The 20,080-nt window shown below is 44.3% G+C and overlaps 1 pseudogene; it reads left to right on the forward strand.

The window, feature by feature from the left end:
• Nucleotides 1-15,753, forward strand: part of LOC103744275 — a 20,074-nt pseudogene extending 4,321 nt beyond the window's left edge.
• The last annotated feature ends 4,327 nt before the right edge of the window (nucleotides 15,754-20,080 follow it).

A 20,080-nucleotide genomic window follows, 5' to 3' on the forward strand; every position in this document is an offset into this window, starting at 1 on the left:
AGTGGGCTGGGCCCTCCCACATCATTCATCAAGAAGATGCCCCTCAGACATGGCCACAGGCCAGTCCAATAGAGGCAATTCCCCAATGGAGGCTCCTTCAACCCAGGTGCATCAAGTCGACACTAAAGCTATACAGCACACCCACTCATTGTTTAGGAGTGTGTTGTTCAATCACCACGAGTTTGTGTAGTGACTAGGGCTTTGTCCAGTGTTGATTCTGAGCTTTATTGCATTGTGGTCTGATAGAATGCGTGGAATTGTTTCAATATTTTTATACTTGTTGAGGTTTGTTTTGTGGCCCAGTATGTGATCAATTTTTGAAAAAGGTCCATGGGGTACTGAGTAGAAAGTATATTCTTTGGTGCTTGGGTGGAATATTCGAAAGATATCTGTTAGGTCCTTTTGATGTATAGTATCATTTAATTCAGACGTCTCTCTGTTTATTCTTTGTCCAGTTGACCCATCTAATGGAGACAGTGGGGTATTGAAGTCCCCTACCATTACTGAGTTGGTGTTAATCTGTGTCTTAAAGTCTTGTAGTGTTGTTTTTATGAATTTGGGTGCACCAGAGTTTGGTGCATATATGTTAAGGATTGTAATGTCTTCTTGGTTAACTGTTCCTTTGATCAGAATGAAGTGACACTCCTTATCTCTTCTGATGTGTTTTACTTTGAAGTCTATTTTGTCTGATATTAGGATTGCTATGCCTGCTTTTTTCTTAGTGCCATTTTCTTGGAATATTCTTTTCCATCCTTTTACCTTAAGGTAGTGCCTGTCCTTGAAGGTGAGATGGGTTTCTTACAGATAGCAAAGAGATGGATTTTGTTTCTTAATCCATTCACTTAGCCTGTGACTTTTGACTGGGGAGTTCAGTCCATTGATATTTAAGGTTATTATTGAAAGATGTGTATTAGTTGCTGTCATTTTGATTGCTGTTGTGTTCTCTGTCTAATTTTGTGTTTCCTTGATTGTACCTTTATTTGTTTTCTTTCGTTGACCCTGGGGTGTAGTTTCTCTCTCCACTCTCTGTATTGCTTTAAGTATTCATTGAAGGGCTGGTTTTGTGGACATGTATTCTTGCAGGCTTTTCCTGTCATGGAAGACTTTTCTTTCCCCCTCAACTATAATAGACATTTTTGCTGGGTAAAGTATTCTGGGCTGGCATCTATTGTCATGTAGAACTGGAAATAGCTTGGTCCAGGCTCTTCTGGCTTTCATAGTCTGCATTGATAAGTCAGCTGTAAGTCTGTTGGGCTTTCCTTTGTATGTGACTTTCCTTTTACTGCTTTCAATGTTCTCTCTTTGTTCTGTACATTTAGTGTTTTTACTATGATATATTGTAGGGAGTTTCTTTTCTGGTCCTGTTTATTTGATGTTCTGTGTGCTTCTTGTATTTGTATGGGAATGTCTTTCCTTAATTTTGGGAAATTCTCTTCTACAATCCTGTTTAAGATCTGGTCAATACTATTAACCTGAAATTCTTCTCCTTCCTCTAGTCCTATGATCCGTAGATTTGGTCTTTTCATGGTGTCCCACATCTTTTGCATATTTCATTCCTGTGTTTTTTAAATTTTTTCCATAATCTTTGCTTGAGTGGTTCAATTCAACTTTCTCCTCCAGTGTTGATATTCTGTTTTCCATTTCATTCATTCTAGCCGTGAGGCTTTCCCCTGTTGTTTCAAGTTGGCTTTTTGAGTTTTGCACTTCCTTCTTTTCTGCCTGAGTTTTCTTCAGTGTTTCAATCTCTTTTGTCAATTCATTCAGAAGTTTATCCCTGTCTTCTTTTAGTTATTTGATTTGTTTGTTCATGTGTTCTTTAAATTCATTGAATTCCTTGATCATGTTTATGATTGTTCTTTTAAATTCAGTGTTCTGGGTAATCTCTAGGGGGTTCTCCTTGTAGAACTCTACTACAGGATTGGTAGGGTTTGGTGGGGACATAGTGTTTTGGCTTTCCATTTTATTATTCTTTCATTGTGATTTTGGCATGTGAATTTCTTTTGTTGTTTATGATTCTGATTTGAGAATTAAGTTGAAGTATGCTTCTGTTTGTATTATCCGGGTACCTAGATCCTTCTTTATTGGTTATGTAAAGCTGTTTGGTACAGGGTTCAGGTTATCTCAGGTTTAATTTGGAGAGAACTGATGGCTTCAGATCAGCTATTCAGGAGTACACACAGAAGTCCAATTCAGGTTGCAGTCAGGTACATTCAGGCTTCCTTCATCACATGGAGGCAGGATCTGGGCATTCTCAGGCAGTCCACCCTCTCAGGTTGTCTGCTAGGATCTCAGCTCTCAGGCAGTCTACCCTCTCAGGTTGTCTGCTAGGATCTCAGCTCTCAGGCAGTCCACCCTCTCAGGTTGTCTGCTAGGATCTCAGCTCTCAGGCAGTCCACCCTCTCAAGTTGTCTTCTAGGGTCTCAGCCTTCACCTACCAGAGCAGGATCTGCCCTGGGGCCTTGGGAGGGTTCTCAAGAAATCCCAGGTAGAGGGATGGGTATGGCAGAATTAGGGAAAGCTCACCACCATGAAGAGGCAGGTTGGGGGCGTACCCTCTCAGGTTGTCTGCTAGGATCTCAGCTCTCAGGCAGTCCACCCTCTCAAGTTGTCTTCTAGGGTCTCAGCCTTCACCTACCAGAGCAGGATCTGCCCTGGGGCCTTGGGAGGGTTCTCAAGAAATCCCAGGTAGAGGGATGGGTATGGCAGAATTAGGGAAAGCTCACCACCATGAAGAGGCAGGTTGGGGGCGGGGTGGCTCTCAGGCAGTCCCCTGTGTTCTCAGCCCCTCTGTCAGAGAGAGGCCAGCAGGAGGCCAGAACTTGGCCCTCTGTCGGTCTGCTGAAATCAGAGCCCTGCTTTTGTTTTATGTAGCCCCAACTGCCCTGGAATTTCTTTGTAGACCAGGCTGGACTCTATCTCACAGAGATCTGCCTGCCTCTTCCTCTGGAGTGCTGGAATAGAAGGTGTGCACCACACCTGGCCCTGCAGTCAAATATTTGTTGTTTCTCTGTGGCGTTTTTTTTTTGTTTTTTTTGCATTTTTTTATTATATTAAAAAGTTGAACAGTGGACCAACAAGATGGCTCAGCAGGTAAAGTGCTTGCTGAGCAAGCCTGATGGCCTGATTCAGCTGTATCTCTGAAACCCATGGTGGAAGGAGAGAACTGCCTCCCAAAAGTTGCTCTTTGACCTCCACATGTGTGCTAGTCAAAAACATTTAAATTGTGCACCGTATTATGTTAAATAATCGCATATTTTAAAAGCAAGTATGTGATATGCTCTTAATTTTAAATACATATCTTTTTATATTTAGAAGAAGGAAGTCTGTAAGAAGAAATAATTAAGCATTCTTCAAAGTTTTCCTACTTTTTCTTTTCTGATGATTTTGATTGTGAACCTGAGCCTTTAACAACTTGAGTCATCTCTGCAGACCTCTTTCTGATCATTTTAGAATGAATTTTATTAAGCCTTTTTTTTTTTTTTTTTTTTTTTTTTTTTTTTTTTTTTTTTTTACTCCCTGTAGCCCCAGCTCTCCTGGAACTCGCTATGTAGACCAGGCTGGCCTTGAATTCACAGAGATCTGCCTGCCTCTGCCTCCCGAGTGCTGGGATTAAAGGGGTGCGCCACCACGCCTGGCTCTTTATTAAGCCTTTTACACTTACAAGTTAGGTTCTGATAATCTCACAATTCTTCCATTTTATTGTGTAATTCTATATCTGTGAGAAAGGATTTATAAGGTAATGGTAATTCTTTCCTTGGGACTCAAATATCACACATTTCTCTTAAATAAGCCTTGGACCCTTTCTGATGATACTTAGTGGGAAAATGTGCCAGCAATATCCTGCAAAGAAGCAGGCAAGGATGAAACAGAATCAAGAACTCCACAGACAGGAGAAGCTGAGAGCATTCAGCTCTGGGCACAGCCTGGGATGATGGTGGGTGCGGGGGGGCGAGAGACTGGCCTCCCAGAAAGAACTTAAGGAGGGAAGCCTGACAGGGCGGGTCTCCAGCAGTCACACACAGGCCAGGACTAATTTAGTTGGGAAGGGAGGGTGATCCCTGAGGCCTGACAAAACTGGGCACATCTGGGTTCCATAAAGTTTAGACGTTCCTCTAGCTCCAAGGGCTTATTATCTTTCCTTTTTCCATAATCAAACACATGCTGTGGCTTTTAAAAGTGATTATCATTGCTTCTAATGTAAGAAGTGATTGAAACACGATGTTGTGAGAAAACACAGATCCCTCCATAATTTCCTATGTTAAGACATGAACTTGTGTTCCTGTTTGTATTGTACCAGATTCTGCCTGCCTAAGACCCTCAGGGTGAACTCTATCTATCATTCATGCCAGATGGACAATTGTCCTGGCTCAGGGCTTTCATGTTTTCTGCCTCCTCTGTGTCTGATGCCCTCCCTGCTTAGGATGTGCATGTCGAATGGATGACCAACTTACCATGTGCCAGGGCAGCAGCTTGCTCTGGTAGCTCCCACTTACTGATGCTCTTCTTGTGCCTAGAGTCCCTTTTCCTGTCTAGCCTGGCTTATTTCTACCTCTACAAGATTGATCTCAGGTATCATTTGAATTCTCTCCTGGCACACCCCACTCTCTCCTTCCCCCTCAGGCTCCCTTTAGTTCCCTTCATGTGTGTGGCTTTATCCTGCACATGTGTGTTAGAAAAGGACAGTTGTATCTGCCTCCCTTGCTCCCTGTGAGCACCTCAAAAGCAGGTGTCCTGTCTGATCATCTCTGTTTCATCCACATCAGGCTCAGCACCAGCTGACAGAAATGTTTTAGCCCTTAGGCTATGCAGGGAAAGTGACTAGGGTCCCCTGGCTTTTACCATGCTTTTCTAAATGTTGGTGACATAAAAACAATGTTGTTGGCTCAAAAATGTTTTTAATACTCAAAATCTAGGCTAAAAACATTTAATGAAGCAGCTCCAAAATATCACAGAACCAATGTCATCCATTATTAAAGTTAGTATCAATACACAGTTTGCTCCATTCTAAAACGATTTGTAGGCTAGACCTCAGTTGGTAAAATTGGATGATCTCAGAGAAATCCAAGTCAATCTCAAATGCATTTAGTTATTTGCAGCATACAGTGTTTTGTTTTGTTTTGAAAAAACAAATTGAGGGGCTGGAGAGATGGCTCACTCAGCGGTTAAGAGCACTGGCTGCTCTTGCAGAGGACCAAGGTTCTATTCCCAGAACCCACATAGTGGCTACCAACCATCTGTGACTCCAGTTCCAGGGGATCTGATGTCCTCTTCTGACCTCCGTGGGCACTGCACAACATGGATGCACTTATCTACCTGCACACAATACACTCATACACATAAAATAAAAATAATATATTAAAAAAAGAAAAAAATTTTTCCTAAAATGTATCATATTGAACACTAGTTCAATGAGACATGATTCAAATGTTTGCTATACAATGTATATTGTAATTCTCTTTGAGATATTCACAATCTTCATTAACATACAAATCTCAGTTCTGCAGCCAAGAAACTTCTGTTATTTTAAAAGTAATCTTTCTGGATTGTCATTGTTTTTATTTTTTACAGGATTGTTTAGTAAGTCAACTTCTTATCTCTAGACTTACTACTATTCCAAGGCTCACATCTCAGGAAACGCACCCTAAGACCTTACCATAGCCATTATACTCCAATCACATGGTGACCCAGGGAAGTTTCTAGGGACTCCTCCTCTTTGGCTTTCTTACTTCAGTCTTAGACTCCAGGTTCTTGAGTCGCTGTGTGGTTCCTTCAGTATCCTCCCCACAGGTCCATCATCCCCTCAAGTTATGCCATGCTCCATGTAGCCCCTTGGCCCCTTGGTTCCTTCAAATCGAAGGTCCACTGCCTTGGTGCCACCAATGCGGGCTACAGTGGAGGAAATGCTGTGTTCATGAACTGATTTGTACTTGCAAAGTTAGAAACCCTTTAAAAAACTTGTAGCAAGAGAACTAACTGTGTGACAGGCAGGTATGGTTGGGGTGCTGCTGAGTCTCACGGTGTGCCCAGTACATTTTCAGTTCCTCTGCAGCTGCTGGCAGGCAGAGGTTGCTGACTTCTAAGCAATTCTACACTTGGGGAGCGTTTGGGGCATGTGGCTTTCCACTTACCACCGAGTCCTCCAAGACCTAGTGCCTTATGCCTAACCAACTTCATTAACTGGCTGAACACTGGGATGCTCTGTGTTTCTAAGTCCTACCTGTACATAGCTAGAAGTGGGATTTGAGATGATCTGCGGCCATCTTCTTTAAAGGGAGTGGCACAGTCCAACAAGTTGAACAGAACTGACTCATTGAAGGATACAGATGCTGGTTAGTAGGAAAGCCAGGTCAGTGCTCAGGTCTCCTACTCAGAGAGCCTTTTAACAAATTATGCTGCCAATGTAGGCCCGTGGAACTTTATTGGTTTTGTTGTTATTTCTGAGACAGTATCTCTGATACAGTCCAGGCTGGCCTTGAACCTATCATCATCTTGCCTGAGCCTCCCCAGTGCTCCCCAGCATGCCCAGGAGTTTGTGCCATAAACTGCCAATCCTCCAGTTACCACCAGAGTTGAAATTGGTATCTCTAGGGGCAGTGTCAGGAATCTGTATTTTTGGTGAGATTACTAATTTCAGAAGATGTTGGCCTGTAGACACACCTGGGACAGACATCTCCAGAGGCAAGCCCTTGGGTGCCAGAACTGTAGAATCTTTTTTTAAATTTGCAAAACACATGCCCTTCCCTGGGCCATGGGCAACTGGTGTGCTAGGGAAGTAAGATTCAGTATTCAAAGGAAACAAATGGACCCCAAGTGTCAGTGTGTACAACGGGGGGTTGGTTGATAGGTAAAATATAGGACACTATGTCGAATTCTAATTTCAGATGAACACTGTCCTGGTTAAGTTTGTTGTCAACTTGACACAATGGGGAAGGGGGAACCTCAATTGAGGAGCTGTCTCCATCAGATTGGCCTGTGGGCATGTCAATAGGGCATTTTCTTGATTACTGGTTGATGTAGGAGGGCCACGCCCACTGTAGGCGGTACCATCCCTAGCAGGTGGGCTTGAGCTGTATAAGAAAGGTAGGTGAACAAGGCAAATGAAGCAAGCCAGTAAGCAGCCTTCCTTCATGGTCTCTGCTTCAGTTCCTGCCTCCAGGTTCCTGCTTGAGTTCCTGACTTGGTAGCCTTGGCTTCCCTGAATGATGGACTGTAACCTGTTAAGGAAATAAAACCTTTCCTCCCCCGAGTTGGTCAGGGTTTTATCTCGGCAATGAAAAGAACCTAGGACAAACACTGATAAACTTTTAGAGTGCAAATGTACCAAATATTTAGCATAAGTAGGACCCATGCCTTGTTTATATACTTACACGAGCTCCTGTCATCTTTATTCTGGACCCAGGCTGGCTCCTAAAGCTTTTGGTCAGGAGCAACAAACATCCCTGCCATTCACTGTACGTTATCCAAAGAAATCATGTGACCAGCCCTGGTATTAGCAAGATGGAAAGCTAAGGCTCCCCCAAAGAGGACCACAGAATGCCACAAACATAGGCTTTTGGGCGCCATTCACAAGGTTAAATTTAGTGGCAAAACAAGGCCTTTTGGAGAATCACAGTTTTGTTTTGTTTTGAGGCAAGAGGTGACCTTGAAACAGCTCATGTTAAAAACGGAGGTCATAGGTTCTCAGTGACGAAGCCCTCATGAGAGTCGTCAGGCTTAAAGACAGTTACTCTTTTTCTGCAATGCTCCCTGTCCTCCCATCTGGTCTGTGGTGACAAGTAGCTGTCATTAGGATGCCGTTTAGAGAAAGTTTCACCAAAACAGACTTGATCTATCCCTTCAGGGTAAAGGTAATGTTTTAGTGATGAGTGAGAACCCATTTGGTTTTCAAAAGAGTTTCATCCTATGGAGAGAGTAGTTTTGAAGATAGACATCTGGAAATCTTCCCAATATTCAGGGATCATGTTGCCAAAAATGCTATGTATGACTTATACAAATTCATATCTAGCTGGGGAGATTTCTCAGTGGGTAAAAAGCTTGCTGTGCAAGTGTGAGGGCCAGAGTTCAGATCCCTGGAACTCACATAACGGCCAGGTGGGTGTTTTGGCCTGCCTATAATCCTGTCCCATAAGGAATCCTTGGAGCAGGTTGGCTAGCCAGACTGGCCAAAATGCCAAGCTTCAGGTTCATCAAGAGACTCTGCCTCAGTATATAAGCAATCAAGGAAAGCACCAACTTCAACCTTGGGCCTCCACAAATGTGCACATACACTACCAAACACACATGGACAGACATATAGGCACACACACTTGCACACATAAGCAAATAAACCCTCATATCTGGATAAAAAAGGTGATACACCTAAAGTTTTTAAATAACTTTTTATTGAACTTTTGTGTGTTTCATACAGAAAATCATCTTTACTCCCCCTTCCACTTTGGTGCCCTCCCATAGCCCCCCAACTGGAGTTCATACCTTCTGTCATTTGTGTTAAGGCCTAGCATATAAAGTTAGTGTCTCCCAGATACTCCTAAACTTTTTGAGAAATCCCAATGGAGAGTTGGGGTTAAGGTGTTCTAAGAACAGAGCAGCTCTGGTTTAGGTAGACTGGATGGAAAGAGGACCAGCAGAGGTCACACAAAGGTAGACAGCTTGTTTGTCTGTCAGCCACACTGGCAGAGTTTTTGAAAAATCTATCTATGCTTGGCATTCTTTGATACCTCTAGTTGACCAACTAAGATCACCTAGGCTGATCTCTTTCAACTGTCAACCAACCTGTTTGGCCCTATATATGCCAGCAAGACCTACTCTTCACAGCCAGCCGATTTTCCCCTGTCCTATTATACATCCTGCCTTTTAAAAATACATTTTATTATTTTTATTTTATGTGTACGAGTGTATTGCCTGCATGTATGTGAGTGCACCCGTGTCATGCAATGCCGCCTGTGAGTGCTGGGAATCGAACCTGGGTCCTCTGTAAGAGCTGTCAGTGCTCTTAACCGCTGAGCCAACCCTCCAGCCCACATCCTGCTTTTAAGTTTGATCCATGACTGCAGTCCAGTGATGTTTCTTCCACAAATAGGACAAAACATTGCATGTAAAACAATGAATGCTCAGGGCTGGAGAGATGACTCAATGGTTAAGAGCACTGGCTGCTCTTGCAGAGGACCCAGGTTTGGTTCCCAGCACCCACGTGGCAGCTAACAACTGTAACTCCAGTTCCAGGGGATCCATGCCCTCTTCTGACCTCCTCAAGCATTGCATGTATGAGCGCACTTATATACATGCAGGAAAACACTCATACACATAAAATAAAAAGAAATAAATATAAATAAATTTTAAAAAAACCAGCTAAATCTCCAAGTTAGTCCTTGACTCTATGTAATTGTTTCATAAGAAGGCTGGGTGGTTTTCAAAGAGGATGGGAATTTATCCAGTCAAATTCCAGCTGAAAACCTTTGTGTGATTTGTGGATATAATTGAAAGAACAGTTTGATTTTGTAAGTTTTGAGACCATGCAATTCTTTCAAATAGGTCTCCTTGTTTTTTTTTTAGATAAATTAAACTATGCCAGCCATTTAAAGTCAAGTTTTGGGGTGGAGAGATGACTTGGCAGTTAAGAGTACTTGACTGCTTTTCCATAGGACCTGGGTTTAGTTCTCAGAACCCACATCAGGCAGCACACAACCACCTTAACTTCAATTCTGGGAGCTCAGACACCCTCTCTGGATTTCATGGCACAAGGCACGCACATGGTACACCTACATACATGCAGGTATTCACACATACAAAGTAAATAAAAATAAATCTTAAAAAAAAACCCTCGTTTTAAAATAAACAATTGTGACTGGAGAGAAGAGTCAATGGGTAGTTTGCTTTCAGTTGCTGTGACAAAACCCTCTGACCACTACCAACTTTGGGAGGAAAGGGTTTATTTGACTCACATCTTCCAGGTCACAGTTCATCAGGAAGCCCAAGGTAGGAACTCAGGGCAGGAACCTGGAGACAGGAGCTGGAGCCCAGGCCATGGAAGAATGCTGCTTATTGACTTGCCCCCCTGGCCTGTGCCCAGCTTGCTCTCTTATATAATACAGTATGACCTGCCCAGAGGTGGGACTGCCCACAGTGGGCTGGGCCCTCCCACATCACTCAACAATCAAGAAAATGCCCCATAGGCGTGGTCACAGGCCAGTCCAATGGAGGCAATTCCCCAACTGAGGCTCTCTCTAGCCAGGTGTGTCAAGTGGACAACTAAAGCTGTCCAGCACAGTGGTAAGAGCACTTGCTGGGCAGGAGGCCCAGACTGGCCTCAGACTCCCTGGATAGCCAAGGATCACCTTGAATTCCCGATTCTCTTGCCTCCACCTCCCATGTGCTGTGTGTATTATAGATATACACTAGCTTGCCTGGTTTTAGAAAGACGTTTTAGATGTGATCAGATGTTAGCTATCTTAAATTCAAGAACAATTAGCAAGCTTTCTGTTTCATGCTATAATTTGAACAGAGTAGAGAGTTTTGAAGTGGAAGACTATGTAAACCTTGGGGTACAATTCACCAGTGTAATGGCAAGAAAGCTCTGGTCACAACTGCCTTATAGCTTATTTATTAACTAATAATTATTTAATTGCTATTCTGTAGCTTAACACCATCTAAGCAGAGAAATTGAAGGTATTTAGAAACATTTTTAACTGCATTTCAAGGAGTTAATTTTCTAGATGCTTCTGAACTCAGATTCTTTTGCAAACTCTTGGCATTGGCTTTCAGAATACCAGGCAAGTGTTTGTGAGCACGGCTGTCTCTGCTGGCATCTTTCATTTTCTTTTCATTTCTCTTTGTGTGTGTGAGTGTGCATGCATGTGTGTGTGTGTGTGTGTGTGTGTGTGTGTGTGTACATCTGTGCATACCCGCTAGGGCCAGAGGAGGATGTTGGGTGCCCTGCTGTACCCCTTTCCACTTTATGCCCTCGAGACAGGGTTTCCCACTAAACCTCAAGCTAACTGGGAAGCCAGCAAGCCCCAGTGATCCTCCTTCACCCCCCCCCCCACAGCACTAGGGTTACAGATGCTCCTGTAGCCACACCCAGCTCTTTATGTGGGTGCTTGAGATTTGAATTCAGGTTCTCACACCTGCAGCAAGTGCTCTTACCCCCTGAGGCATTTCCCCAGGCCCCTAGGTATCACTTCCAAAGCATCAACGTTCTTAGAGTATTTGAGTTTTAGCCTTCAAGCCCGTTCAATACCCAAAGTGAATTCTGGGAATGGTTTCAAAGTCACTAACATCTGCTCTCCAGGCATGGCATGGCTGGAGCCCAAATGCACATTCACAGGGCTGTGCATGAATGAGAAAGAACTCTCCAGTGAACCTTCCACTGAGTCTTACAGTACTGCTGTCCTCCCCTCTGCCCTTCCAGGAAACAGTGTGTGACTTTTGCAGATCCGAATGAATCCTTCAGCTATTAAACATTTACATGGAGGCATCCAATGAGGGGAACAAAAGGCAGGCTTAACCTGTGTGGAGCCTCCAGTGTCAGAGAGGCTGCCTGGACCCATCACTAGCCATTTTCAAAACATTTGTCCTCTCCCGGGCCACAGAAGAGATGTATTTCTCATCTCAGAGTCTTATAGTCCCCAAGCCCTCACTGATCCGATCTGTTGCTTATGAACGCAGAGCAGGATAGCAGCCTCTGCCTGAGCTGTGGGTGTTACATGTTTATTTACATTTTTTCCTTTTCTAGGAAATGGAGCCAGAATCCACAGATGTCACAATCCAACTGCACACGTTTGTTTACTCTCCAGAAGGCAAGAATGTTGCATTTTAAAGCCTTGGCCAGTTATTCTTTCATCACAAGTGACTTCAGAAGCTCCAACCATTCACATTGACCCCACCCGAAAGCCCATTGACCCACCCAAAAGCCCCGGTCACAGCCATACTCCCTGGAGTGCTTCGAGATTTTGAGATGCTCCTACAAAAGGCATTTTTCCAATCACAGAGTGGAAAAGCATCATTTACATTCAATCCTGGTGGTGGCATTTCTGCCTGGCATCTTCCTCTTGTCTGTTAACACTGGGAGAGAGGACTGACCTCATCTACATTACAAATGGCCTCCTTTCAAAGGTCTGGAAGTAGATAAGATACAAGCTACACACACACACACACACACACACACATTCTTCTCTAAGAATGTCTCAGGCTTGGTTATCCATTAACAGGCTGAGTTAAATCAATGTGGGTATTATGGACTGTTCTGGGAAAACCTGAGTATTCAATCAATACAGTGTTTTGTGGATCTTATGTACACTAAAGTTCCAGAAAAAAAAAAGCCATATTCATGCTAAAGATTGTACAAGGTTGATTGACTAGCTGGATCTTCTGTGATTGTGACGAGTTGGAATGTTATAGATCCACAGATGAATTATCTTGGGCTGTCTTTACCTTACCAGCCATTCATTGCCCTCCACCCTTGTGTCTGACCTAATATCCTTTTTAAAGAATACTTTATTTATTATTTTTATGTATGAGTGGTTTATCCATATGTATGTAAGTGTATCTGTGTCATGCAGTGCCCATGGAGGTCAGAAGAGGGCATCAGACTCTCTGGAACTGGCGTTACAGATGGTTGTTAGCTACCATGTGGGTGCTGGGACTCAAATCCGGGTCCTCTGAAAGAGCAGCCAGTGCTCTTAATCACTGAGCCATTGCTCCAGCCCCTGACCTAATATCGTTTTGACTGTCAGGTGAAACTTTTGGAATGCATTAACAAACCACTAGCCCCTACCAAGTAAAGAATGAAGAAAGTACCAGACAACATCTAAGCCCACAGCACCGTTTTGTCAGCTTTGCTCTGACCTTCTAGCTGATATTCCCATTACCTTTTTTAAATACCTTGATTTACGACTTTCTTTTGTTCTGTGAAAAGTTCAGGTAACCATTTCCACACTGGAACATGTTGTTTGGGGCTACCTGAATCCCTGTTGTCAGGACATAGTCATTCATGTTGGGCTCAGAATAAACTATCTTATTAAGTCTTTGAGGTGAGAATTGTATTTTGTGTTGACACCTGGCTTCGAGCAGTGTTTATTATTATATCTCTCACAGTGACTCATGGGAGAGTCAATGGGGTGGGGGAGAGAGAGAGAGAGAGAGAGAGAGAGAGAGAGAGAGAGCTCTCTGAGGGGTGTGCAGAATGTAACTGTTCTAGACTGGAGATGGGCTACACCAGCCTGCACTATCCCAGGACTGTGTAGAGGGTAGAGAAGTTTCTTCCAAGCTGGCTCCATGACCTTTAGGCAGGCTCTCCCTCAAGGAGGGTGGGGTCCTGCTCAGTGTGACTTAGGTACCAAAGGGTATCTTTGCCTTGCCACAGAGGGTCACCAGCTAGATTAAGTAGGGTCTAGTAACTGAAGAGGAGTCTAGCTCTCAGGGGTTCCCATACCCATTTGGGAATGTTCTAGGACATTCAGCAGCTTGAGGCAGAGCCTGGGGTACATTACCAAGTGCCTGGGTCTGTATGTATCAGTGAAATTAGAGAATATGGAAATCAGAAACACTGCCACAGGGAAGGAAAGGACTCAGGGACAGACCCAGCCTAGAGCCCTTCCCTCACACCTATGCCCGACACATTCTTGAATCTGCTGCTTTCTTCTGTTGTATCTTCAAATCTTTTCATCACAAAAATTTCAAATGCAAACTTCAGTACACAACAGGAAACAGCTCCTGAGCACCTGCCGATAACCACCATCCTCTTCTTCAGCTACTACACATGGGCCATCCAGTTCCACTGTCCTCCCTTCTCCAGACGATTGCCGAAATGAGTTCAACCCTTAATTATGTTTGATTCAGTCCCTTCTGTTGCATTTCTTCTGGCCATGCTTCTTCTTTCTGTCAATCACAGTCATCAGCCAGTCGTGAGTTGCCTAGGAGAATCCACATCTCCAGAGAGCCCTGAGCAGCTTTGAGGGAAGTGTCCAGATTGATGAACGCCAGGAGGTATGCTGAATTGAATTTATTTCCATGGTTTCTTGCACCTTGGATGCAGGATTGGATGGAAGATTATCAGTAGGATGTGATTCTTGACCTCTAGGGTCTGTGTTCTAGGTCAAGGGGGGTGGGGTGCAAGTATTGAAGCATGAAAGGGAGGCTGTGATCTTTGAGCAAGGAAAGAAAGCACAGGTATGATGAATGTACGCGGTCTGTCCTCGGATGACAGGGCAGAAGAATCAGGAAGCACTTCAAAGCCCAAGGCCCTGGACAAAGACAGAGGTTGGGAGCACAAGGAGTGACAATAAAATAGGAGGCAAGAATGGTGGTGTGTGGGGGGAGATGGCTCAGCAGTTAAGAGATCTGACTGCTCTGGCAGAAGACCCAGGTTCGAGTCCCAGCGCCCACATGGCAGCCAACAATAGTCCGCAACTCCAATTCCAAAGGATCTGATGCTCTCTTCTGACCTCTGAGGGCATTGCTTGACACCTGTGCACATGTAGGCAATACACTCATACACATAAAATAAAATAAAAATTTAAAAAAGAATGACAGTGGGGGACAGGGGAGCCATCTGAGTGACTGGAACACTGGGCCAGGAGTTCAGCCAGGCCCTCAGAGCAGCCCTGGGGTTCTTTCTAGCTCAGTAACTAAATAATTCTTATTTCTAAATAGGGAAAATGAAAACCAGATTTCTAGAAGCAGGACTGTTAAAAACAAAGACTAGCTGGGTGTGGTGGTGCACGCCTATAATCCCAGCACTTGGGAGGCTGAGGCTGGAGGATTGTGGATTTGAGGCCAGCCTAGGCTACATAGCAGAGAGTCTATGTTCAAAAAAAAAAAAAAATCAAACCAACAGATAAAAAAGAACAAAATTCTAGATCACAGTGGGAACTGAGGAGAACAAAGGAGGACTCAGTGAAAAGCAGCACCGTGGGTAACGAGAAACCCAGACAACTACCCAAACACAGTGCACTCGGGGCCTCAGACAGATACCACTTTTAAAAATAAATGGAGCGAGAGCGCCGGCTCAGGGAAAGTCAGAGCCCATTTACTGGAATTGCAGTCGGGGCGATCGGGAGTCCCAGAACTCTGCAATCGTCTCTATTATGTCCTATAATGGAGGGGCCGTCATGGCCACGAAGGGAAAGAACTGTGTGGCCATCACTGCAGACAGGCGCTTCGGAATCCAGGCCCAGATGGTAACAACGGACTTCCAGAAGATCTTTCCCACGGGTGATAGGCTGTACAACGGCCTGGCCCGGCTCGCCACCGACGTCCAGACAGTTCAGCGCCTCAAACTCCGCCTGAACCTGTATGAGTTAAAGGAAGGTCGGCAGATCAAGCCTTACACCCTCATAAGCATGGTGGCCAACCTTTCGTATGAGAAACGTGTTTGGCCCCTACTACACGGAACCAGTCATTGCTGGGCTGGACCCGAAGACCTTTAAGCCCTTCATTTGCTCTCTAGACCTCATCGGCTGCCCCATGGTTACTGACGATTTTGTAGTCAGTGGCACCTGCTCTGAACAAATGTATGGGATGTGCGAGTCTCTCTGGGAGCCCAACAGGGATCCCGAACACCTGTTTGAAACCCTCTCCCAAACCATGCTGAATGCTGTGGACCAGGATGCAGTGTCAGGCATGGGGGTCATTGTCCACATCATTGAGAAGGACAAGATCACCACCAGGACACCGAAGGCCCAAATGGACTAACTCTTTTCCCAGAACCCAGGTTTTGTTGTTGTTCTTTCTGTTTTTCTTTTTAATAAAATGGTCTTTCTTTCAAAATAAAATAAAATAAAATAAAATAAATAAAATAAAATATACAAATTGGGCTGGAGAGATGACTTAGCGGTTAAGAGTAGTGGCTGCTTGCAGAGGACCTGGGTTTGGTTCCTAGCACCCACATGGTAGCTAACAACCGTGGGCATCTGCAGTTCCAGGGGAATTTGACATCCTCTTCCGGCCTCTGCAGGAATTGCATGCATGGTGCACTTACATACGTGTACACAAAACACACAGATAAAATAAAATTAAATAAATACAAACCATATATGAGGCTCATCCATGATTCAAAATGCTCACCATTCTCACATTAGCAATAAGAGAAAACTCCAGGGATCTCTGCCTGGGTGGAGACCTAACATTCCAGTTGAGACACGTCCACCACCTGGCTAAGGGACCACTCCTAGGAAGGTGGGTTCACACTAAGCCATGCTAAAGAGAGAGGTGGAAGAATTAGTGTTTTAATGAGGCAGTATGCTTTTCCTTCCCAGAATCCCTGCCCTAGGCCAGTAGCTTACAGGCCTCAGCCCTGCAGCCTCCTAAGTCTGCCATCTTTTCTGAATTCTTCAGAAAAAGCGTAACTTCTCCTTTTTCTTCTTTTTATCTCATTTTCTAATTGTGCTTTCTCTAACTTTGACTTCTCTAACATTTTGGGTTTGTTATTCTTTTATATATATTTTTTTTATTTTTATTTTATGTGTATGAGTGTATTGCCTACATGTGTGTCATGCAACACCCACAGGTCAGAAGAGGGCATCAGATCCCCTGGAACTGGAGTTATGGATGGTTGTTAGCCGCCATGTGGGTGCTGGGAACAGAACCCCGGGTCCTCTGCAAGACAGCTAGTGTTCTTAACTGCTGAGCCGCCTCCCTAGCCCTGAGTTCTGCTTCTTTAGGAAGCAGATATTTAAGTTAAACATGCCCTTTCCCACCATAAAGGCAGCTGCTGAGATTTACAGCTTGCTTGCCCTGGGGATTTTTCTTGCAAATTCTAATAAAATTGTCCTTGAGCCTCTGTTTGAGCCCATTCTTAAATTCTTTTAAAAAACTTTTTATTATTTTTATTTTATGTATAAGAGTGTATTGCCTGCAAGTATATAAGTGCACCTTGTGGTGCAGTGCTCCCGGAAGACAGAAGAGGTCATTGGATCCTCTGGAACTGGAGTTATGGACAGTTGTTAGCCGCTATGTGGGTGCTGGGATTTGAACCTGGGTCTTTTACGAAAGTGCTCTTAACCACTGAACCATCTCTCTGGCTCCAACTCCATCCTTAAAATCTTTTATTAATGAGATTAAGAAACCCAAGAGGAGGGGACCCAACTTCCCCTGTATCACATGGAAGTTAAGCCACAGTCATTTACATCAAATTCTGAAAATATAAGGGTTTTGCCCCCGCCAGTGAAATGAATACATGGACAGAAAATTCGGAACAATCCTTCCTCATGAAGGATGACAAAGTAGGTAGCACGCTTTGGCAAAACATTCACATTTTGTAAATGAAACAGAATGCTAACTTGATTTTTCAGAAAAAATAAGTTTTCATTAGAAACACAGGCACATTTATTGAAGCGCTCTCAAACAGTAGCAAAACACGAGACAGCAAGAAAATCCGTTGTCTCCTATCCAAAGAGGATAATTGTCCGTCGTCTGCGATGACTCAGTGGTTCTGGAACTCAGGTCGAATGACTCCAGTTCTTCACTCCTGCTCGCCCCCCAAATTCATCACGTGTCAATGAGTGCGGACCGCCGTATTTAAATCTCTGTTGACGTTAAGAGTCAATGCTCCTTTGAACTTAGATTTCAGAGGGGCCCAAGGGCTCATCTTGATATCAAAAAAATAAAAAGTTTATTTTCAGATACATCTGAAACAAGGAAAGACAGGGCTCAGGAAGGCTCACGAACAGAGGCTCTGGTGACATGTCAAATACTCAAAGCTTCCTTAATAAGTTCATTGTTAAATAAAAGACACCCTGGATTCCTTCCTTGATAACTGCACTTTCATAATGGGTACCCTTTAGAAACTATTCATTGGAGTATTTTATTTATTCTCCTACCTTCCTAACAGTTGCTTCTTGGGTACTCCACAGGGACAGAAGCTCGAAGTGGGTTTGAGCTGTTTGGGAAAGGTTCCTGGAACTCCCAGTAGGGAGGTGATCCATCTTTACTGTGGGGTGAGGCACAGCCAGAGGTGGGCCAGAATAGCACCCAGAGAAGGTGCTCTTTTTGGATCTGGTCTGAGGGAATCATTCCATATTTCCTATGTGCAGATCACAGTGTCATAAGAACATCTAGAAACTTTAAATATATTTTCTTTATTATTTTTATGTGTCTGAGTGTACTGCCTGCATGCAAGTGCACCCTTGTCATGCAATGCTGTGGAGGTCAGAAGAGGGATTCCCCTGGAACTGGAGTTAAGGACGGTGCATAGCTGCCATGTGGGTGCTGGGAATCGAACCCGGGTCCTCTGCAAGAGAGGTCAGTGCTCTTAACCACTGAGCCATCTCTCCAGCCCCTAGAACATCTAGTAACTTTAAATTGCCCCAACTCAAAGAAGGAGGTGATTATGCAAATGGTTCTGGGCAGAAAGAAAAGCTCAGGCAAAGTCCCAGCAGCTGAACGAGGCAGACCCAGGTGAAGGATCGAAAGAGGTGAGTGAGTCTGGGCTGGGAGCACAGGGAGCACAGGTGTGAGAGGAGCTAGACAGACAGGTGGGTGCCAGACCAGGGAAGGCCTCGGTGGCCCTGTTAAAGAAATTTGTGCTCTCAGCTGGGCGTGGTGGGCACACGCCTTTGATCCCAGCACTCTGGAGGCAGAGACAGGGGGATCTTTGTGAGTTCAAGGCCAGCCTGGTCTACATAGTGAGTTCCAGGTCAACTGGGGCTACAGGGAGACTCTGTCTCAAAATGACCGAAAAGAAAAAGAAATTTGTGTTCTCTGCAGTAAGACACGTTCAGCAAGGGGCTACGCGGTTAAGGTAGACAAGGCTAGCCCAACCACTGAAGCAGCCCTGGCCTGACAAGATTTTAGTGGGGAATGGAGGGGATGGAGAGGGGAAACAGGAGCCAGGGAAGCAGGATATCAAATAGCCAGAAATTTGGGGATCATTTGGATCTGAAGTGAGGGGGAAAGTGGGCATCAAGGACACATGGTCAAATAAATAGGATGGATGAGACAGGGTTGCACAGAGTGGCTGAGGTTAGGAGGTGGGCTATGGCTTGGGGGCATCTAAGAGGGCAGCAAGGGGGCAGGATGTATACCAGCCAAGCTAGAAAAAGGTTGGGCCTACAGATTTTTACTGGGTGGAGTCATCGCCACATGGTCGGTAGGCAGAGGTGATAACCGGGTAAGACTGCCCGCTCACTGGCAGAGAGGAACAACACAGGCTTCTGAGGACTTTCAACATGCAATCCCGTGAACAGAGAACGGAAATGAGAACGGAAGAGCTCTGAGACGGCTCAGTCGGTAAAGTGCTTGTCTACCAAGCACAAGAACCCGAAGGATGTGAGCTCCATTTCCAGAACCCAAGTTTAAAGAAAAGCTGGGCTTGGTGGCCATCTTGGAATCCCAGCACTGAGGAGACCGGTGGGTCCTTTGGGCTCACTGGCCAGCCTAGACTACTGTGGGTTCCAGGCCAGTGAGAATCCCTGTCTCAAAAAAACAGAAAACAAAACAAACACATGGTGGGTGGCACCTGAGGAGAGATCCAAGGATGTCCTCTGGCCTCCACATGCATACACACATGTGTACACACCCTGCATATGAACAGATATATATACACACACAAGAATGAAGATCGTGACTACCATGCATATCCCTTGTGTTGCTGTACCCACAAGCACACATCATCTGCAACAGCAAAGAGGTTTATGGACGAGTTGGTGGCCGTGCGTGTGAGTTGAAGACAGATTCCTGTTGCTTGTGCACCATCTTCTATGTGTATTTGTAAATCTACCTCCTCAGCATATTTTATGCCTCAGTTAATTTAGTTGACATCTAATTTAGATGACATCGAAAAACAAAATCAATTTTCAGACAAAATACCCATAAAATAAGTGAAATGGTATAATAGGTTTCAAGAAATTAAAACGTAATATATCTAGGCTTTGCTTCCAAAGCAATTTCATCTAGAATGGTGGATGTTGTCGATGTGGTTTTTAAAAACAGGTCTCTGTCAGTTATACGCTAACAAATGCTGTCACTGTATATTAAAAAAAATGTATTACTTAGGGTAGTTTGCCATAAAAAATGAAAATTTTTGTTTGCGGTTTCCTTCAAAATGTCAAAGAGCTTAAATAGGAATACTTTATGCCTTGATGTT

This window comes from Nannospalax galili, unplaced genomic scaffold, assembly GCF_000622305.1.
Source record: "Nannospalax galili isolate Female #2095 unplaced genomic scaffold, S.galili_v1.0 scaffold362, whole genome shotgun sequence".
NCBI classification, from domain to species: domain Eukaryota; kingdom Metazoa; phylum Chordata; class Mammalia; order Rodentia; family Spalacidae; genus Nannospalax; species Nannospalax galili.